We start from the raw sequence: 23,710 nt of genomic DNA, 5'->3' as shown, positions 1-23,710 counted from the left end.
AACTTTGCCTGTTTGCCACGCTGTGTTGGATACAATCTTGCCATTGATCAGAATCAGGAAATTGCAGTTGCTTTTTATCTGGCTAATATACTAGTGCAAGCTTATTTCATGTGAATAGCTATTGCTCATAGTCACAAGCTTCTGTCTTCTTTTAAGACAATGGTTGGAGTATCAATGTACCTAAAGCCCTTTTATTCTGCTATAAGAGTAGCATTTACAGGAGTCATAATAGACTCAATCCTTATGCATCTAGTTTCCTAGAAAGGAACTTCGCAATATAAATATTTAGAGGGTTTGTCTCTTCCTACAATGAGCTACATTCCATTAGTAGCTCAGTGCATGGAGGCGGTGGGTCTTATGGTAGCTGCTTCAGACGCATTCTCTTTTGACCCTTTTCCCTCGATTAATGGCTATGCTACCACAGTGGTCAAGAATTATCTACATTTGGCACACAGTCAATCTTTTTCTTAAGAACACTTCGAGCAATCTTCGGACTCTTCAGCCCTGTCCCCTGTTGAAGGAGGAATAGTTTATCCTTTTCCAGTCGGACAACATCTCTAATACTCTGTCTTAGGCAGAGAGGAATCATTGTTCCCTTTTGACAATTCACATACCAGGTGTAAACAACTGAGAGGTGGATCATCTCAGCAGTCAATCGGTCCATTCAAGAGAGTGGTCTCTCCATTAGGACATTTTCAATCACTCTGTGATCAAAATGGGCTTACAGGACATAAATCGGATGGCCACTCACTTAAATCTCATGCTTCAAAGCTATTGTGCAAGATCAAAAGATCCAAAGGCTCACATAATAGTCGGCTTGGTATGTCCATGGGACTTTCATCTAGCATAATGGTTTCCTTTGTTTGTTTTTCTCAAAAAAGTCCTTACTTGGCTCAAACTGGAGTCAACGTCAGTAATATTAATTGCTCCAGCCTGGCTCTGCAGGACTTGGTATGCAGATATAGTGCAGATGTCCTCTTACTTTCCATGGCTTCTTCCTCTGAGACAAGACATGTTGTCTCAATGTTCCCTTTTCAATCAAGATCTCATATCTCTAAATTTAATGGCGTGGAGTTTGATCGCCTGGTTTTGGAACATAGAGATTTCTCTAATTCGGTCATTGAAACTTTGATGCAGACCAGAAAGCCTGTAACACAAGAAATTTATCACAAGATTTGGAAGACATATTCTTAGTGGTGTTCTTCTAGAGGGTTTTCTTGGTATTCCTTTTGAATTCCTAGAATCCTTCAGTTTTCTCAGGGTGGCCTTGACAAGGTTTTGTCCACTAATTTCTAAATGGTTGAATTTCTGCTTTATCTCTCTTTTTCATAGGAAGTTAGCTAAACTTCCAGAAGTTCAGACTTATGTTCAGGCGTTAGAATTAGGCTAATTTTGGAACCTATTTCTCCACCCTGGAATCTAAATTCACTTTTCTCTGTATTACAAGGTTATTCTCTTGAACCATTGCATTCCATTGATATTGACTATTATCTTGGAAAATACTCTTAGCAATCTCTTTAGCAAAAAACAGTTTCTGAGTTGCCAACCTTGTCTTGTGATTCTCCATTTCTTATTATTCACAAGATGAAGGCTTTACTTTGTACTAAATATGATTTACTTCCTAAGGAAAATACCAATCAAGAGATGGTTGCTCCTTCATTGTGTTCAGATCCTGCTAACTCTAGGTAGCAGATATTACATAATCTTGATGAAGTCAACACTTTGAATTCTATCTCCAAACTTCTAGTTTGTTTTTACACTACGGAATCTAGTATGGGTCAGAAAGCTACTAAGGTAGTGTTGGCCTCTTGACTTAAAAAGTGACTCAAGGCTTTCTTGAAGGCAGGAGAGTCACCTTATAAGAGTATTACACATCTTTCTACAAGAACAATTGCAACATCATGGTTTTTTAAAAAAAAATGCATCTTTGGAGCAGATTTGCAAAGCTGAAACATATCTTCTCTGCATACTTTTTTCCAGAGTTTATCGCTTTGAGATTTTACTTTTTCGCAAGCAACTTTTGGCAAGAAAGTCCATTGGGCCACAGTGTCAGCTAAATAAGAACTGCCAGACAAATAGTCCCGTCCTTTCCGTAACATAGACCATCTACTTGGATATAATCCCATATGTTATGGAGGACTGTGGACATCATCATTTTACTGAGGAAAACAAAATTTATGCTTACCTGATAAATTATTTTCTTTCGCAATAATGATGGTCCACAGGCCCCGCCTGTTTCAATTTTGGGGTGACAGTTCTAATGACACCTCTTGACCCTGCCTTTTCTTTCCTACCTATATGTTTCCTATTCTCTACTCGGCTATACGTTACACTAAGACAGAGATGGGAGGGATTTTAAGCTCTGATATGGGTCCTTGACCTCGTCCTAGTGGTGGGAAATATATCCCATATGTTATGGAGAATGTATCAGGTAAGCATACATTTTGTTTTTCAGAGAGGTTTTAAGACTAGTTCTAATTTTGCTGGTATTTTGTGCTAAGTGAGTCAAAGGGTGGGCAATATATGTAGAAAGAGCATGACTTTTAATGTATAGACGTTTTCAATGTGTTGCTAAAGTGAAATCAAATCTTTGCAGATAATGCCCTTTCTTGTATTGCATTAGTGGCCATGATTGCTGTGCCAATAGATTCTTAAGTTTATTTCAAAACTTTTAACAATAAAAACATATAAACAATTGTTTGTAGGTAGCCAGTCTTGTAAAATCCTCCATTTGATGAAAATATTCAATGGATATTGTTAGAGGTTTATCTTTTATCTTAAAAATGTCTGACATATATAGCCCAGATTTCACTCAGTCCCATACAAGACCATTAAATATGTTTCTTTCATTGTACTTCACTCTGCATCTAACCTTGGTTTCTCCAACTTGTTTGTTTTATCTTTTTCTCCAACATTGGTGTGTCCGGTCCACGGCGTCATCCATAACTTGTGGGAATATTCTCTTCCCCAACAGGAAATGGCAAAGAGCACAGCAAAAGCTGTCCATATAGTCCCTCCTAGGCTCCACCCACCCCAGTCATTCTCTTTGCCTGCATCTCCACGGAGCAGCATCTCCACGGAGATGGTGAAGAGTATGTGGTGTTTAGTTGTAGTTTTTTTATTCTACTATCAAGAGTTTGTTATTTTAAAATAGTGCTGGTATGTACTATTTACTCTGAAACAGAAAAGGATGAAGAGTTCTGTTTGTGAGAGGAGTATGATTTTAGCAGCAGTAACTAAAATCGTTTTCTGTTCCCACACAGGACTGTTGAGATGAGATAACTTCAGTTGGGGGGAACAGTTGGCAGACTTTTCTGCTTAAGGTATGACTAGCCATATTTCTAACAAGACTTTGTAATGCTGGAAGGCTGTCATTTTCCCCTCATGGGGACTGGTAAGCCATTTTCTTAGTCTCTAACAGAATAAAGGGCTTAATATGGGCTATAAAACTGGTAGACACTTTTATGGGCTAGATCGATTGCTTTATTTGGGCATTTTATACAGTTTGATGTTGAAATTCACACTTTATATCTTTGGGGAACGTTTTTTTACGTCAGGCACTGGTTAGACACCTTCCCAGTCAGGAAGGGCCTTCTCTGTAGTAGGCAGAGCCTCATTTTCGCGCCATTACTGCGCAGTTACTTTTGAGAGCAGTACATGCAGCTGCATGTGTGTGGGTCTGGAAGTAGTTGGAAAAGTTCCTAGAAGGCTTCATTTGGTATCGTATGCCCCCCTGGGTTTGGTAAAGTCGCAGCAAAGGCTGGAGCTGGGATTGTAAAGGGGTTAAAACTGTAAACGACTCCGGTTTCCTCATTTTAAGGGTTAAAGGTCTGAAATTTGGGATGCAATGCTTTGAATGCTTTAAGACACTGTGGTGAAAATTTGGTTAAAATTGAACAATTCCTTCATAGTTTTTCACATATTCAGTAAAAAGTGTGCCCTGTTTAAAATTTAAAGAGACAGTAACGGTTTTGTTTTAAAACGGTTTTTGTACTTTATTGACAAGTTTAAGCCTGTTTAACATGTCTGTGCCTTCAGATAGACTATGTTCTGTATGTATGGAAGCCAGTGTGTCTCCCCCTTCAAATATGTGTGATAATTGTGCCATAGCGTCCAAACAAAGTAAGGACAGTACTGCCACAGATAGTAAAGTTGCCCAAGATGATTCATCAGATGAAGGGAGTAGACATAGTTCTACATCATCTCCTTCTGTGTCTACACCAGTTTTGCCCACGCAGGAGACCCCTAGTAATTCTAGCGCGCCAATGCTTGTTACTATGCAACAATTGACGGCAGTAATGGATAACTCCATAGCAAATATTTTATCCAAGATGCCTGCATTTCAGAGAAAGCGCGATTGCTCTGTTTTAAACACTGTAGAGCAGGAGGGCGCTGATGATAATTGCTCGGTCATACCCTCACACCAATCTGAAGTGGCCATGAGGGAGGTTTTGTCAGATGTGGAAATTTCTGATTCAGGTAGAATTTCTCAACAGGCAGAACCTGATGTAGTGACATTTAAATTTAAATTAGAGCATCTCCGCGCACTGCTTAAGGAGGTGCTGTCTACTCTGGATGATTGTGACAACCTGGTCGTTCCAGAAAAATTGTGCAAGATGGACAAGTTCCTAGAGGTTCCGGTGCACCCCGACGCTTTTCCTATACCCAAGCGGGTGGCGGACATAGTGAATAGGGTGTGGGAGAAGCCCGGCATACCTTTTGTCCCCCCTCCTATATTTAAGAAATTATTTCCTATGGTCGACCCCAGAAAGGACTTATGGCAGACAGTCCCTAAGGTTGAGGGGGCAGTTTCTACACTAGCCAAGCGCACTACTATTCCTATCGAGGATAATTGTGCTTTCAAAGATCCTATGGATAAAAAATTGGAAGGTTTGCTTAAAAAGATTTTTGTACAGCAAGGTTACCTCCTGCAACCTATTTCGTGCATTATTCCTGTCACTACAGCAGCGTGGTTCTGGTTCGAGGAACTAGAAAAGTCGCTCAGTAAAGAGACTCCGTATGAGGAGGTTATGGACAGAATTCACGCACTTAAGTTAGCTAATTCCTTTATTTTAGATGCCGCTTTGCAGTTAGCTAGATTAGCGGCGAAAAATTCGGGGTTTGCAATTGTGGCGCGCAGAGCGCTCTGGCTAAAGTCTTGGTCAGCGGATGTATCTTCCAAGACAAAATTGCTTAATATCCCTTTCAAGGGTAAAACCCTTTTTGGGCCGGAATTGAAAGAGATTATCTCAGACATCACTGGGGGTAAGGGCCATGCCCTCCCACAAGATAGGCCTTTCAAGGCCAAGAATAAGTCTAAGAATAAGTCTAATTTTCGTTCCTTTCGCAATTTCAGGAACGGACCGGCCTCCAACTCTGCAGCCTCTAGACAAGAGGGTAATGCTGCGCAAACCAAACCAGCTTGGAAACCGATGCAAGGCTGGAACAAGGGTAAGCAGGCCAAGTTTCTCAGGGTTATCTTCTGGAATTCAAGGAACTACCCCCAAGGGGAAGGTTCCACATGTCTCACTTATCTTCAAACCAAATAAAGAGACAGGCATTCTTACATTGTGTAGGAGACCTGTTAAGGATGGGAGTAATACACCCAGTTCCAACTGTGGAACAAAGTCTGGGGTTTTACTCAAACCTGTTTGTAGTTCCCAAAAAAGAGGGAACCTTCAGACCAATTCTGGATTTAAAGATTCTAAACAAATTTCTCAGAGTGCCATCGTTCAAAATGGAAACTATTCGAATGATTTTACCTACAATCCAGGAGGGTCAATTTATGACTACCGTGGATCTAAAGGATGCGTATCTCCATATTCCTATCCACAAAGATCATCATCAGTTCCTAAGGTTCGCCTTTCTGGACAAACATTACCAGTTTGTGGCTCTCCCATTCGGGCTAGCCACTGCTCCAAGGATTTTCACAAAGGTGCTCGGGTCCCTTCTTGCGGTTCTAAGACCAAGGGGCATTGCAGTGGCACCTTACTTGGATGACATTCTGATACAAGCGTCGTCTCTTTCAAAGGCAAAAGCTCACACAGACATCATTCTGGCCTTTCTCAGATCTCACGGGTGGAAGGTGAACATAGAAAAAAGTTCCCTGTCTCCGTCAACAAGAGTTCCCTTCTTGGGGACAATAATAGATTCTTTAGAAATGAAGATTTTCCTGACAGATATCAGAAAGTCAAAACTTCTAAACGCTTGTCAAGTTCTTCACTCTGTTCCACGACCTTCCATAGCTCAGTGCATGGAAGTAGTAGGGTTGATGGTTGCAGCAATGGACATAGTTCCTTTTGCGCGAATTCATCTAAGACCATTGCAACTGTGCATGCTGAAACAGTGGAATGGGGACTATACAGACTTGTCTCCAGTGATTCAAGTAGATCAGAAGACCAGAGACTCACTCCGTTGGTGGCTAACCCAGGATCACCTGGCCCAGGGAATGAGCTTCCGCAGACCAGAGTGGGTCATCGTCACGACCGACGCCAGTCTAGTGGGCTGGGGCGCGGTCTGGGACTCCCTGAAAGCTCAGGGTCTATGGTCTCGGGAAGAGTCTCTTCTCCCGATAAACATTCTGGAACTGAGAGCGATATTCAATACTCTCAGGGCTTGGCCTCAACTAGCAAAGGCCAGATTCATAAGATTCCAATCAGACAACATGACGACTGTTGCTTACATCAACCATCAGGGGGGAACAAGGAGTTCCCTGGCGATGAGAGAAGTGACCAAAATCATAAAATGGGCGGAGGATCACTCCTGCCACCTATCTGCGATCCACATCCCAGGAGTGGAAAACTGGGAGGCGGATTACCTGAGTCGTCAGACATTCCATACGGGGGAGTGGGAACTCCACCCGGAGATTTTTGCCCAGTTGACCCAATTATGGGGCATTCCAGACATGGATCTGATGGCATCTCGTCAGAACTTCAAGGTTCCTTGCTACGGGTCCAGATCCAGGGATCCCAAGGCGACTCTAGTGGATGCATTAGTAGCGCCTTGGACCTTCAACCTAGCTTATGTGTTTCCACCGTTTCCTCTCATTCCCAGGCTGGTAGCCAGGATCAAACAGGAGAGGGCCTCAGTGATTTTGATAACTCCTGCGTGGCCACGCAGGACTTGGTATGCAGACCTGGTGAATATGTCATCGGCTCCACCATGGAAGCTACCTTTGAGACAGGATCTTCTAGTACAGGGTCCATTCGAACATCCAAATCTAGTTTCTCTCCAGCTGACGGCTTGGAAATTGAACGCTTGATTTTTTCTAAGCGTGGGTTTTCGGATTCTTTGATAAATACTCTGGTACAAGCTAGAAAACCTGTAACTAGAAAAATTTACCATAAAGTATGGAAAAGATATATCTGTTGGTGTGAATCCAAGGGATTCTCATGGAATAGGATTAAAATTCCTAGGATCCTTTCCTTTCTCCAAGAAGGTTTGGATAAGGGATTATCAGTGAGTTCTCTAAAAGGACAGATTTCTGCTTTATCTGTCTTGTTACACAAACGACTGGCAGCTGTGCCAGATGTTCAAGCTTTTGTTCAGGCTTTGGTCAGGATCAAGCCTGTTTACAGACCTTTGACTCCTCCCTGGAGTCTGAATTTAGTTCTTTCAGTTCTTCAAGGGGTTCCGTTTGAACCTCTACATTCCATAGATATCAAGATGTTATCTTGGAAAGTTCTGTTTTTGGTTGCTATTTCTTCTGCTAGAAGAGTTTCTGAGTTATCTGCTCTGCAGTATAATCCGCCCTATCTGGTGTTCCATTCAGATAAGGTTGTTTTGCGGACTAAACCTGGTTTCCTTCCAAAGGTTGTTTCCAACAAGAATATTAACCAGGAAATAGTTGTGCCTTCTTTGTGTCCGAATCCAGTTTCAAAGAAGGAACGTTTGTTACATAATTTAGATGTAGTACATGCTTTAAAGTTCTATTTAGAAGCAACAAAGGATTTCAGACAAACGTCTTCTCTGTTTGTCGTTTATTCTGGCAAGAGGAGAGGTCAAAAAGCTACTGCTACCTCTCTTTCCTTTTGGCTGAAAAGCATCATCCGATTGGCTTACGAGACTGCCGGACGGCAGCCTCCCGAACGAATCACAGCTCACTCTACTAGGGCTGTGGCTTCCACATGGGCCTTCAAGAACGAGGCTTCTGTTGATCAGATATGTAAGGCAGCGACTTGGTCTTCTCTGCACACTTTTGCCAAATTCTACAAATTTGATACTTTTGCTTCTTCGGAGGCTATTTTTGGGAGAAAGGTTTTGCAAGCCGTGGTGCCTTCTGTTTAGGTAACCTGATTGGCTCCCTCCCTTCATCTGTGTCCTAAAGCTTTGGTATTGGTTCCCACAAGTTATGGATGACGCCGTGGACCGGACACACCAATGTTGGAGAAAACAGAATTTATGCTTACCTGATAAATTACTTTCTCCAACGGTGTGTCCGGTCCACGGCCCGCCCTGGTTTTTTTAATCAGGTTGATGAATTTATTTCTTTAACTACAGTCACCACGGCACCCTATGGTTTCTCCTTTTTTCTCCTGTCCGTCGGTCGAATGACTGGGGTGGGCGGAGCCTAGGAGGGACTATATGGACAGCTTTTGCTGTGCTCTTTGCCATTTCCTGTTGGGGAAGAGAATATTCCCACAAGTTATGGATGACGCCGTGGACCGGACACACCGTTGGAGAAAGTAATTTATCAGGTAAGCATAAATTCTGTTTTCTTAAAAAATAATTTCCTTAGATATTAGGAATTTATAAAGTCCTGTTAAAACATTATTACAACCACATTTTTTGAAGTATTAATCTTAAAATGTAACAAATGCTATGATGTTATGCTTCTGAAGCACATTACAAACATGACTGCAGACAATACCAATTAGACTGTGTTATATTACAGAAGCTCATTACAAAGACAAGCAGCAGCTTACGGAGGAAATTGTTAAGCTAAAGAAAATTAAAGAACAAACGGACCTGCAGATCTCTCAAAAAGAGATGGAGATACTACGTAGCAAACAAGAACTGGAAAGGGAATTAGTCAACCTAAGTAACAGTGAGCAGAGAGGACATTCTCTTCAGTCACAGGTAAGCCTGGCTTTGTTAAAAAGTATTATGTCAGTATATGGCCGGGTTATAATACAATATATTTAATAATTATTCTTTAAACAAACCCCCAATAAAATGCATATACAAAACAGTAAAATTAATGTAAATTCCTAAATTCTTTATATTAGTTAAAATTTATAGACATATTGGCATGTATTTATCAAGCCGTCAACCGCAAATACGCTGGAATTCCGCAGCGTATTTGTGGCGAGCCTGATTCGCCTTAGTTATCAAAACCCTACAGACCGGCAAAAGTAGAATTTAGTGACATAACATACGATCCGCCGGACTCAGTCCGACACAGATCGATGCTTACGTCGCTACAGATGTTCCGAATTCTAGTTCGGCACAATCTGACTACTTTTGCTAGTTATCAAATAACTAGCAGGTACGCTCGGCACTTTTCCGGCCCAGCTTACCTGGTTTTCAATCCGCCGCCCTGGAGGCGGCGGATGCCATAGGAATCAATGGGAGTCGGAAAGCAGCGAAAGCTTATGTTCGCTGCTGCCCGATATCCCATTGATTCCTATGGGAACCTGTACACCTAACACCCTAACATGTACCCCGAGTCTAAACACCCCTAATCTGCCGCCCCCTACACCGCCGCCACATACATTATGTTTATTTACCCCTAATCTGCCCCCCCTACACCGCCGCCACTATATTAAATTTATTAACCCCTAAACCTAAGTCTAACCCTAACCCTAACACCCCCTAACTTAAATATAATTTAAATATATCTAAATAAATATTCCTAGCATTAACTACATGATTCCTATTTAAAACTAAATACTTACCTATAAAATAAACCCTAAGATAGCTACAATATAACTAATAGTTACACTGTAGCTAGGTTAGGGTTTATTTTTATTTTACAGGCAACTTTGTATTTATTTTAACTAGGTACAATAGTTATTAAATAGTTATTAACTATTTAATAACTTCCTAGTTAAAATAAATAAAAATATACCTGTAAAATAAAACATAACCTAAGTTACAATTACACCTAACACTACACTATAATTAAATACATTCCCTAAACTAAATACATTTAAATACAATTAAATACAATTAAAAACAATTATCTAAAGTACAACCCCCCACTAAATTACAGAAAATAATAAAATAATTACAAGTTTTTAAAACTAATTACACCTAATCTAATCCCCCTAATAAAATAAAAAAGCCCCCCAAAATAATAAAAAGCCCTACCCTATACTAAATTACGAATAGCCCTTAAAAGGGCCTTTTGCGGGGCATTGCCCCAAAGTAATCAGCTCTTTTACCTGTAAACAAAAGTGCAATACCCCCCAACATTAAAACCCACCACCCACACACCCAATCCTACTCTAAAACCCACCCAATCCCCCCTTAAAAAAAACCTAACACTAACCCCTTGAAGATCACTCTACCTTTAGAAATCTTCACCCAACCGGGCTGAAGTCCTCCACAAAGCCGGCAGAAGTGGTCCTCCAGAGGTGCAGAAGTCTTCATCCAAGCCGGGCAGAAGAGGTCCTCCAGACGGGCAGAAGTCTTCATCCATCCGGCGCGGAGCGGGTCCATCTTCAAGACATCCGACGCGGAGCATCCTCTTCTAACGACATCCGACGATTGAATGAATGTTCCTTTAAATGACGTCATCCACAATGGCGTCCCTTGAATTCCGATTGGCTGATAGAATTCTATCAGCCAATTGGAATTAAGGTAGGAAAAATCCTATTGGCTATTGAAGTTCAGTTTCCTGTCTGCAAAACAAAGAAATAATTGTTAAAAATGTCAAACATTCATATATCTATTTGCAGTATTTATCAAGCACAGCAATTATTTATCTAATATGTTACTATTAGTCACTGCTTCTTAGGTTTCCAGCTTCCAATATTACCCTTCTTAGGCATAGACAATCTCCCAGATTCATGTGTCTGAATATACATGTTCATTTGAGTATCTTAAACTTATGAAAATTAGGCATAATTCCTTTATCCGAGATTTAATTTCCCATGTGCTGTAGGTAACTTGAGTTCAGATACCTTATGTGTATTTAGATCTCAGCAGGGACAATTTAACACTCATATGGTAAAAACTACAATTCCTTGAACATGTTTGTAGAGTCAACCATTCCCACAGACGGACCGTCTATTTCCTACAGGGGGCCTGTGAGTTCCTTACCCATCTTGGGGAGGAAGCCCATATATGGGCATATACCTCTGAGGGTTTCAAAAATGCTTATATTTACCTTAAAGTGGTTCACTGGTCTTATCTTATACAAAGCTTTAAACCTTTTGTTATTTCTTAAGATAACTATGACTACAATTATTTTGATGAATGAGAGAGGGGGGCTGGTTTACACAGCCAAGAATCATTTGGCAGAGTAAATATAACTGCTGTAACAGTGACATCTGGAGTTTTGCAAATAAAATTAATTATTTGGTGTACACAACCATATATATTTATTAAATTATATATATATATATATATATATATATATATATATATATATATATATATATATATATATATAATTTAATAACATTCACAGATCTTCTGACAATTATTTCTTTCTAATGACACAGTGAGTCCACGGATCATCTTAATTACTGTTAGGAATATCACTCCTGACCAGCAGGAGGAGGCAAAGAACACCACAGCAAAAGCTGTTAAATACCACTCCCCCTACCCACAATCCCCAGTCATTATCTTTGCTTGTATCAGTTGCAAGGAGGGGTAAAGATAGGTGTCTGATTCTTCAATCAAGAGTTTATTTTTTAAGCAGAGGAAGTTTGCTCTGGTTTTCTTTGGGGTTTACCGTAGTCCATGTCTCTTCATTAGAGCAAGTGGTGGCTTTTAAGCATTTGGGAACTTGTAGGGTATAATCCCCACTGGGCCTCCCAAGTAATTTCATGCTGCCCTTGGTTGTAAGTTTGAGTAAGTTTACTCAGCCTTTTCTTTTTTCCAATGGTCCATGTGAGGTAGGAAGCCCCTCTCATACCAAGTGAGCTGTCCTGCTGCCGGATAGATTTTTGAGGTAAGTGCCTATTTCTTTCCCTGTTTTGATATAGGAGAATTTGGCACTTTGACAGTTAATGCTGTCTAAATATATAATCAGCCTTCTAGGTTAACGGTTTATTGTATGGCAGTTTTGAAGGCACTGGGGATGTTTGGCTCAGTTTATTATGTTTTCTGACTTTGTTTCCGGCAGCAAGGAGGTCAGGTAAGCATCTCAGCAGAGCTTGCTGAGGTGTGGAGGTTGCCTGTTGTTTTTTTATTTGGACTTCAAGAATTTTCCTCCCAGAGGCAGGTTTCTTCTCTCCAGGTTATCTGTAAACCAGATAAAAGGAGAGGCGTTCTTATGTTGTGTTCAGAATCTTTCCATCATGGGAGTGATATTGCCTGTTCCAGTTCAGGAACAGGGTCTGGGTTTTTATTCCAATCTCTTCGTCGTTCCCAAAAAGGAGGGAACTTTCAGACCTTTTTTAGATCTCAAGAGTGTAAACAAGTTTCTCAGGGTTCCGTCTTTCAGGATGGAAACTATTCATTCTATTCTTCCTTTGGTTCAGGAAGGTCAGTTCATGACCACAGTGGATCTAAAGGATGTGTATCTATTCCCATTCACAGGGATCATCACAGGTTCCTAAGATTTGCATTTCTAGACAAACATTTTCAGTTTGTAGCTCTTCCTTTTGGTCTGGCAACAGCTCCCAGAATTTTTTCAAAGGTCCTGGGAGCATTATTGGCAGTGCTTCGATTGAAGGGTGTTGCAGTGGCTCCTTATCTGGACGACATTCTAGTTCAGGCTCCATCTTTTTAACTAACAAACTCCCACACAGAGTTGTTGTTGTCTTTTCTACGCTCCCACGGTTGGAAGGTGAATTTAGGAAAAAGTTCCTTAATTTTGGCTACAAGAGTGGTATTTTTGGGGACCATTATAGATTCTCTAGAGATGAAAATTTTTCTGACAGAAGCAAGAAAGTCAAATATTTTCAATTTGTGTCTTGCTCTTCAGTCCCTTCCTCGGCTGTCAGTGGCTCAGTGCATGGAGGTTATTGGTCTGATGGTTTGTCATGGACATCATTCCGTTTGCTTGGTTCCATCTCAGACCTCTGCAGTTATGCTTGCTCAGGCAGTGGAACGGGGATTATGCAGATCTATCTTCAAAGATTGTTCTAGATCAGATTTCTAAAGATTCTCTTCCATGGTGGTTGTCTCAGGATCTTCTCTCTCAGGGAATTTGCTTTCACAGACCTGCCTGGGTGATTGTAACCACGGATGCCAGTTTGCTGGGCTGGGTGCTGTCTGGCGTTCATTAAGGGCTCAGGGTCTATGGACTCGGGAGGAGTCGGTTCTTCCAATAAATATTTTGGAACTGAGAGCAATTTTCAATGCTCTTCTAGCCTGGCCTCAGCTAGCTTCAACCCAGTTTATCAGGTTTCAGTTGGACAACATAACGTCAGTGGCTTACATCAATCATCAGGGAGGAACTCGGAGTTCCTTGGCCATGACAGAGGTAGCCAAGATTATTCAGTGGGCAGAGATTCACAACTGTTGTTTGTTTGCTATCCATATTCCAGGGGTGTACAATTGGGAAGCGGATTTTCTGAGCAGACAGACTTTTCCAGGGGAGTGGAAACTTCATCCAGAGGTATTTTCCAGCTTGATTCTTAGTTGGAGGCACCCAGAGTTGGATTTCATGGCATCTCGTCAGAATGCAAGCTCCCGAGGTACGGGTCGAGGTCAAAGGATCTTCAGGCTGTTCTGATAAATGCTCTGGCTGTTCCTTGGACTTTCAGTCTGGCATATGTGTTCCCTCCGTTTGCTCTTCTTCCTCGGGTCATTGCTCGGGTCAAACAAGAAAGGGCATCAGTGATTCTCATTGCTCCAGCGTGGCCTTGCAGAAGCTGGTTTGCAGATCTGGTGGAGATGTCTTCCCTTCCACCTTAGCGTCTTCCATTAAGGAAGGACCTGCTTCTGCAGGGTCCCTTCCTTCATCCAAATCTTGTTTCTCTGAAGCTGATAGCTTGGAGATGAAACGCTTGATTCTTTCTAAGCATGGTTTTTCTGAGTCAGTCATTGAGACTATAATTCAGGCTTGTAAGCCTGTGACTAGGAAGATTTATTATAAGATTTGGCATAAATATTTGTATTGGTGTGAATCCAAAGGCTACTCGTGGAGTAGAGTTAGGATTCCTAGGATTTTGTCTTTTCTCCAGGAGGGTTTGGGGAAAGGTTTATCTGCTAGTACCCTGAAGGGTCAAATTTCTGCTTTATCTATTTTATTGCACAAGCGCCTGGCGGATGTGCCAGATGTTCATTCTTTTTGTCAGGCCTTGGTTAGAATTTGGCCTGTGTTTAAGTCTACTACTCCACCTTGGAGTCTGTAAGGTGTTGGCCTGGGGCCTAGTGTACCACCTGAGGCATATGTAGATTATCTGATAAGGGCCCCTTAGAATGACTCAGACCACGCAGCATTATGATCGAAAGCCAATTCTGTTTATTGCACAGTGCAAGCCTTTCTTATAGTAACATACAGGGTTAAGGGGATGACACGTTAGGACCGCGTCATCTTACACAGTTATACAGAGCAATTTACAAGGAAAAACTGGAACATGAGTTTCTCATAACAATAATTACATGGTCATAACAAACTACCATCTGCGGAGACAACAAGGTCTTTTGAACCCTCTTGTTTACATTATCTTATTCTATCTTATTTCTGGGCGTCGGGCCAGGGTACATTGGCAAGGCCGAACAGCTAAGGAAACTATCATAATATGCATATAGTTCTCACTGCATAATACCCCAGTATAATAAAGTCTATTTATTACAAAATGGCTGCGAAGAACAAGATGGCTGCGAAGAACAAGATGGCTGCCATCAGGTTCATATTACCCCTAACATACCATCCTTTTATTCTAACAGAATAACATAAAAATAGACAGGCATAGAAAATTAGTAAAGCCTTATATTATGGTAACAGAACTCTATAAGAATACTAAAGAGAAAAATATTCCTATGTCGTGATATACTTTTATAGGGCTAATTGTCACTGCATATAGGTACAGTCCCTCCAATACCTTCCATCTATCCTCCAGCCTTCCCAGAACTACCGGTCTACCGGCACAGAGACCCAACCAGCCCCCCATCTACCCCCAAACAACGCTGCATCTTCTATCTCTCCACCTGCATTGCTAGCACCCCCCCAATATGTCCAACAGTTCCTTTTCCACAGTAAAGCATGACATAGCAACAGCACAACTGTCTCTAGGTGGCCTCTGAATACTTTAAGAACAGTCTTTGTCCATTTGAGAGCGCTGCACCTTGACACTTTGCTATAATACAGTTCTCCAACAGTTCATTTGCAGTAGGGGTGCTTATCCACGGTTCTTCCGCAGGGAGATACTGGAAATCTGATGGTTTGTTCATGGGGTAGACAAGGCAACCAGTGGATACCCATGGCAAGCACACACTCGAGTCACAGGGAGTCTAGGAAGCAAACAGAAACAGTACAGGATGAGTACACACCACAATACAATCACAATTAGGTCCCAATAAAACTTCACTTTCATCCTATGTCATTTAAAATCAAACAAAACATTGTTGATATATAATGCAAACTAAATACATTGACATTTCTCAGAGAATAATTTACAACTTCCCAATACACTTTTAAATGATACTTCATGAATACTAAGCAAGTGAAAACCTGTCAGACTTCAGCAAGAGCCTGAATGGTTATGCTAAAACTTATGCTAAGGCCTGCCCTGTAGCAAAAATGGAAAAAAAAGAAAAACAGTCAATGAAAATAAATGAATTTCTTTACAATATCACTTTGAACTTCTAAAAAATAAAAGAACCTTGTGCTGCTTTATTCTGGATGGCTGCTATCTATAATGCTTATAATTCTCCAACCATGATCCTAATATTCAACAATCTCATCTGATATAAACACTACTAGTTTACTAATTATTTTATGCAACCTAAATTCTCTCACACTCCTGTATGAGGAAAGCATACAAACAGAACATCATTTAAAACTACAAACTCTTTTAAAGGTAAACACATCTTTATGGTAAGAATTACTCTCTTTGACAAACATCAGGAATGACCAAATTCACTTTGCAGATACCATACTAATTAACAAAAGGGAAAAATACAATTGCTTTCATAACCCATAATTATGCTATTCCCTGAACAAACATTTCTCTGTATATTTACTATAAACTTCTAGCTTAGACGTGTCCTCCTTATGTTCTAAAGGGTGAAGGGTCTAAAATATTATGCTATGTTAAGCACATAAACTACAATGTGCACTAATACCAATGAAGCATATGATTTCTTATACTTAATATGATCAATAAAAATAAAACAAATACAAGAAAATACAAAACAAGCAATATAAGGAATGGAGTTAAAACAATACTCCCCTAATTTAATTGGTTGACCCTGTAACAGCATAACAGGTCCTCCATATCGAGCGGTAAGGCACAGTCCAGAGAAGGATAGTCTTTATGTCCTGAAGACACACATCAGAGGAAACAGTCATGGATTACCCAGAGTCCAGTTCTGGGGCTGGTACCAGCATGCAAAGCAAAGAATGGATCCAAAGATAGTTCAGTAACTTTTTTTTTACTGCAGTGTGGTGGTTAAAACAAGCTTGACAAAAGGTCTTTCATCTTTTCTTTCTTTAAAGGTTTACTTGCTTTCAATCTTTAATCTTTTGAAGAGTGCACTTATGGAATTTAGCCTGTACAGATTTTACCTAAATATGGAAACTCAAAAATAATTCAGTTAGTGTGTTTCAATCTCTGAAGACAGCATACTCTCATCCTGCAAATACAAATATAGTGTTAAGAACCACATAGAAAAATAAAACATTTTAGGCATCTGAAATTAACACAATAACATTGTACGAGGAGATTCAAAACGTTTTAGGTTCACCTCCTAAAAGCCATCACCCCCATTACATAAAGATATTCATCAATACTTCCCCCATGTTTGCGTGAAACATCTCGTGTGACACGCAAACACAAGATAACAAGAAACTAAACGACAAATCATGCACTCCACTCATGCAGAGACAATTCTCAATAGCAAGCAAAATGAAATACACTTCACAATTCAATATGCTGTCCATACAGCACGCTTCCACACGTAGTCACAAAAGAGAAAAACATAACAAACAAACATTGAAAACCAATCGTTCTTGTCTTTCACAAAAGAAAACATTAGCTGCTGACACAAATTTCAAACAACCACAAGTAACCTAAAATGCAACACATATTCTGACAGTCACTGAAATGCAACACTCTCAGAACACTACAAACAATTAAAAAACATCCACTATGTACAAAACTTTGATATCACACAAAGAAAGCAATCACAGCAGATGCCCAAGAAACTTCAGTTGCAGATTGCACAAATAAAATTGCGCTGATTTGGGAATGATCAGATAACCACAGTAGCTACTGTTAAAGGGACATTTTAGGATAAATGAAAATTTCATTATTCAGATAGTACTTTTAATTTTAACCAACCTTCCTAGATTAAACCAAACATAGGTAGGCTCATATGCTAATTTGTAAGCCTTTGAGGACTGCCTCTTATCACAGGCTGTATAAATCTCATTACAACACCAAGAGACAAAATACACATAAGCCATATAAATAAAACCAAAACTGTGATCAGATAAATTAGCTAGTTATTTAAATGCAGTAGAATCAGATAAACTGTGCATCATTTGTTTTAGGGGTGTTTATTTGTAGACACCTTATAGACCACGGCTTAGCTGTTAAGCAGCAATCAAAGTCATTGCAATAATAGTGGTAGACTAGTTAATAACCAAATAACTAGATATATTTTAAAGTGTCACTGAAATCACTTCATTAAATAATATCTCATTTATTTATTGAACGCAGTGGGGGTTATTTTAAATAACAAAGAGTTCTGAACTATCTGTGAGATACAGTTTGACAGCCACAGAAATAAAATTATAATTTTTAAGCTATATTCTATGACAGAATATAATATAAATACTTGTTTCTTTGTAGTGAGCAATTTATAGTTATCATTTTTATAACATAGAACACCATTTCTGCCGCTTTAAATGTAAAGGAGAAATCGTTCTCGACAAAGCCAAACACAAGAGAGAACTTTCTCTTTTTTTTTTTTTTAAAAGAAAACCAAAACATGCACAGTGTTATCAGTCTTTCTCAAGGATAGTGAGGCAAGCTCAAAGTTTCATTTTTACTTAAAGGAGAAACACTGTTTACTGCTTAAAAATATAAAATTTACACTAAAACTTGATAAATGCTAATTAGTTTAACCACAACAAAATTATTGGATTTAATATTGTGTATAATTTGATATTCACCATTCTGCAGTTGTCCAGCCAAATATTACAACCATATATAACACAAAAAATAAGCTTTCTACAAAAGAATACTAATACAATTTTCCTTTTAAATTATTCCCAATGATCCTTATAATAAAAATTTATACTGACGTTCATTAAATAGCCTAAACAAGCATAAGCAGCATAAGAACGCACTCACAGTGGGATGCAGACTAGTTAAAGGGACATTTTAACCAAACTAAAAATAATCTGTAATTGAAACTGCTAACACAGTGAAATATACTAGTGTTAGTCTTACAGTAATCCCAACCATAATTTAGGCTGCTTGTATGATTTACCACACAAATTTCACCTCTGTACTGTAGCATGACCTGCAGATCAATTTACTTGCAACAAAAACGGACGCACTTTTAAATAAATTTTCAATTACAGCTTATAACTATATGTCATTAGGTGCACTAACTCCGTGCACAGACCTTACAAATACAACATACGTTAACCCATTAATCATACCAGAAACAGTTTCATATTTACCAGAGCGTGACAAAAAATCACACACACCATCGCACTTTCAAAGCCACTTTCAAAGCCGTTACTTCACTTACAAAAACAATATCATATCTTTACCTGCCGAAAAACAAGTATCACTTAAAACAAAAATTGCATATGAATACCACATTCTTAAAACATGCTGGTGACTTTGAAATACAGGTATATAAAATAACATTACAAGATATCTTCTAAAAAGAAAAGAAACATTATTACGATACAGACACACAAGTTCATTTCATCTCGCATACCAAAGATTCACTCCCTTTTTTCCTTTCTCAGAAAAACATCTATTTCATAGCGTACGACATACACATATATATATATATATATATATATAAAACACTAGATTAACCTTTCACCACGTCCAAAATGTATTCTTTTTCTTTTCCGAAACCCCGCAAAATAGCCATTTTTTGCACGGCTTGAGACAATCATTTTCAAATAATACATTCTGTTTTTGGTTTAAAGCAAATCTGTTACACTCATACCACAGTGAGAACCTACAGACCATCAAACATTATGCATCTCAATATACACAATTTCATTTTTGTTACTGCAAGCAAACAAAAAAAAAATCTTACAAACGAAGCTGCTGTAACAGGTTTCTTTTTTTTTTTTTCTTTTGATCTATGTGCGCGCTCAGTGGTGGCCCCCCTTTTTTGCCTGCTACATTTTTTAACACAGAGATTTCTCTATTTATCAAACAGCAGTACTTACTGACAGTGTTTTAAAAAATATTTCTGTCTTTTGCAGAAACTATTAACTCTCTTTTTCTTTTACCTTATACATGTAATTTTCTCTGTGCAATCTTATCTATAAGCAGTTCCCATTTCTCAACACAATAATAGCCACAATAATAACATGCACAGCCACTTAATATTTTCTACGCACAGCATCATTTTATATATAGCAGCAAAAGCAAGCATCAGATATCAACATGAGCTTCAGGTGGGTAACAAAACTCTATTATGGGAATGAATATGGGAAACTTCAACACACGTGAGACTCACTCACTGCCAAGTTGTCCGGGGGAACTTATCTTAAAAAATCCTCCCGTTGACTGGCATACATATATTACTTGCGCGCTTATCACAGACAGGACTCACAATACCTGTCGTGTCCCAGCACAGGACTGATTACCTGTCTGGAGGGGTATCACAACTGCCGGCAGGACTATAACCTCCGCAAACCTGTGCTTCAACCACAGGAACCCCTTTAACCTTATATCATATATTACACCTTTTTTTTTTTTTAAAAACACAAACAACTAAATTTAGGTTCAGATTCACAGAAGGAAAGCAGCGTAATAAAAACATGATAGCTTACCTCCTGCGAATCCCACTGTCGTGACACCAAGAATTGTAAGGTGTATAATCCCACGGGGGGGTGTCAGCGCAGGCCAAAGCCTGGGGCCTAGTGTACCACCTGAGGCATATGTAGATTATCTGATAAGGGCCCCTTAGAATGACTCAGACCACGCAGCATTATGATCGAAAGCCAATTCTGTTTATTGCACAGTGCAAGCCTTTCTTATAGTAACATACAGGGTTAAGGGGATGACACGTTAGGACCGCGTCATCTTACACAGTTATACAGAGCAATTTACAAGGAAAATCTGGAACATGAGTTTCTCATAACAATAATTACATGGTCATAACAAACTACCATCTGCGGAGACAACAAGGTCTTTTGAACCCTCTTGTTTACATTATCTTATTCTATCTTATTTCTGGGCGTCGGGCCAGGGTACATTGGCAAGGCCGAACAGCTAAGGAAACTATCATAATATGCATATAGTTCTCACTGCATAATACCCCAGTATAATAAAGTCTATTTATTACAAAATGGCTGCGAAGAACAAGATGGCTGTGAAGAACAAGATGGCTGCCATCAGGTTCATATTACCCCTAACAGAGTCTTAATTTGGTTCTTAGAGTCCTTCAACCAGCTCCATTTGAACCTATGTATTCTTTGGATATTAAGATGTTATCTTGGAAGGTTTTGTTTCTGGTGGCTATTTCTTCGGCTCAAAGAGTTTCGGAGCTTTCAGCCTTACAGTATGAATTGCCTTTTCTTACTTTTCACTCTGATAAGGTAGTTCTGCGTACTGCCTTGGGTTTTCTTCCCAAGGCTTTTTCTGATAAGAATATTAATCAAGAGATTGGTGTTCCTTCTTTGTGTCCTAATCCTTCTTCTCATAAAGAGCGTTTGTTGCACAACCTGGATGTGGTTCGTGCAATGAAATATTATGTCCAGGCGACTAAGGATTTTTGCCAGTCTTCTTCTTTATTTGTTGTCTTTTCTGTGAAGCGTAAGGGTAAGAAAACTACGGCTACTTCTCTTTCTTGTTGGTTGAGGAGTGTTATTCGCTGGTCAGCAGCCTCCTGAGAGAATCATGGCTCATTCCACAAGGGCTGTTTCATCTTCTTGGGCTTTCAAAAATGGAGCTTCTGTAGATCAGCTTTGCAAGGCTGAGACTTGGTGATCTTTGCATACTTTTTCAAAATTTTACAAATTTGATACTTTTGCTTCAGCAGAGGCTTCTTTTGGGAGAAAGTTTCTTCAAGCAGTGGTGCCTTCTGTTTAGGTGAACTGTGTTGTCCCTTCCTTATCATCCGTGTCCTCTAGCTTGGGTATTGGTTCCCAACAGTAATTAAGATGATCCATGGACTCACTGTGTCATTAGAAAGAAAACATAATTTATTCTTACCTGATAAATTTCTTTCTTTCTTGACACGGTGAGTCCGCGGCCCGCCCTGTTTTTCAGACAGTTTGCTTTTCTATAAACTTCAGGCACCTCTGCACCTTAGATTACTTCCTTTATCCTTTCTCTTTGGTCAAATGACTGGGGAATGTGGGTAGGGGGTGTGGTATTTAACAGCTTTTGCTGTGGTGCTCTTTGCCTCCTCTTGCTGGTCAGGAGGGATATTCCCAGTAATTAAGATGATCCGTGGACTCACCATGTCAAGAAATAAATAAATTTATTAGGTAAGAATAAATTATGTTTTTTACTTTAGCTTGTGAACTGGTATCCCATTAAGGGTAGTTCACTAATATACGTTATGTTAAGGAGAGACACATACGTTACAATATAACGATCAGTAAAATAAGCTGATGATTTCTCTCCATGCAGGCGAGCTTTTGAGAATTGGATTCTTAGACACATAATAGTGCAATAGTACAATTCTATAAAATTTTATTATTATGCATGTGCTAGTATAGATGTTTGTGTGTTGGACTTTAACACTAATAGATTCCAAGCTGAAAATAGCCAAACGCTGCCATATTCTGAGATTGACAAACAAATAACAAATTTTGCACATACCAATTTATTATTGCATTCCTATGTGCCACTTACTATGGACCAGATTACAAGTTGAGCGCAAAATATTGGTTCTGCAATAGCGATATTTGCGCTCAAAGTAGTAATACCAGCGCACGCAAATGTGCGCTGGCATTACAAGTGAGGATACCAGTTCACCCAGGAGTGCACACAAGAGCGTGCTTCCATAGGCTCCAATTGGAGCCTCGTTCTCATGCCGTCAGACACAGCATGAGAACTAGCGCTGCAGAGGGGGGGTAAGTATGCTTAAATATATTTATATTTTTGTGTTAATATGTATGTACACATATTAACACATAAATATATATGTACGTAAGCATAGACATATATTTTAACAGGGAACACACAGTTCCCATAGACCACAATGTAAAGGAACTTTTAAGTGCCATTTTTTTTTAACACCCCACAACCACCAACTTTAGCCCATAAACAGGGGTTTTGTTTACAATAAAATATCCCTTTAAGTCCTTGTGTGTTGCTGTTAGTGAAAAACTGTTATAACTATGTTATATAGACATTTTTAACAGATATTTTTAGCTTGGTTTGCCAGCATAAACATTTGTTTTTACATGACAAATTTAGTTTTTCTATATCCAAAATGCTATTTTCTTTTGCTACATTAAATTTTAGCTTTTAATATCTGTACAATTATTTTACCTCTACTAATTTGATTTAACACAGGAATGCCAATTCAGTTAAAAATATAATGTCAGCAACACCTACTGACTTATATACTTTAAAGGGACAGTCTAGTCAAAATTAAACGTTCATGATTCAGATAGGGCATGCAATTTTAAACAATTCTCCAATTTACTTTTGGTATTCTTTGTTAAAAGTTAAACCTATGTAGGCTTTTGTGCTTATTTCTAAGCCCTTAAAGGCCGCCTTTTATCTCAGTGCATTTGGACAGTTTTTCATAGCTAGACAGTGCTAGTTCATGTGTGTCATATTAATAACATTGTGCTCACTTACGTGGATTTACCTAGGAGTCATCACTGCTAAAATGCAAGTCTGTCAAAAGAACTGAGATAAGAGGACAGTCTGCAAAGGCTTAGATACAAGGTAATCACAGAGGTAAAAATTATATTAATATAACCGTGTTGGTTGGTTATGCAAAACTGGGGAATGGGTAATAAAGGGGTTATCTATTTTTTAAACAATATAAATTCTGGAGTAGACTGTCCCTTTAATAACAGTAATAAAAGCTTGTTTATAGGTGGAGAAAAAAGTGTAAAGGGGAAATGAACAAATATAGCTGGTTTGAAGGCAGGAGAAGAGAGGGGAGAAGTTGGAAGGGAAATGAGTTAGGTAAACAGAGATGGAAAATGGAGTGATAGAAAGTGGGAGAAAGGACTGAAGAAGAGAGAGAA

The 23,710-nt window shown here is 39.3% G+C and overlaps 1 protein-coding gene and 1 long non-coding RNA gene across 2 annotated transcripts in view; both read left to right on the top strand.

Annotated features, from left to right (window-relative positions):
- LOC128655526 (uncharacterized) overlaps positions 1-9,023 on the top strand; it is a 44,548-nt gene extending 35,525 nt beyond the window's left edge. Inside the window, exon 3 of the long non-coding RNA XR_008401834.1 lies at positions 8,894-9,023. This is a non-coding gene — a long non-coding RNA (uncharacterized LOC128655526). The remainder of the gene's footprint in view (positions 1-8,893) is intronic.
- A 5-nt stretch (positions 9,024-9,028) lies between these two features.
- Positions 9,029-23,710, top strand: part of LOC128655525 (uncharacterized) — a 91,932-nt gene continuing 77,250 nt past the window's right edge. The window contains exon 1 of the mRNA XM_053709133.1: positions 9,029-9,078. The gene's annotated coding sequence lies outside the window, so the exon portion shown is untranslated. The remainder of the gene's footprint in view (positions 9,079-23,710) is intronic.

Source organism: Bombina bombina, chromosome 4, assembly GCF_027579735.1.
Source record: "Bombina bombina isolate aBomBom1 chromosome 4, aBomBom1.pri, whole genome shotgun sequence".
NCBI lineage: Eukaryota > Metazoa > Chordata > Amphibia > Anura > Bombinatoridae > Bombina > Bombina bombina.
The sequence above is the reverse complement of the archived record's forward strand: the minus strand, read 5'-3'. Positions and strand labels throughout refer to the sequence as shown.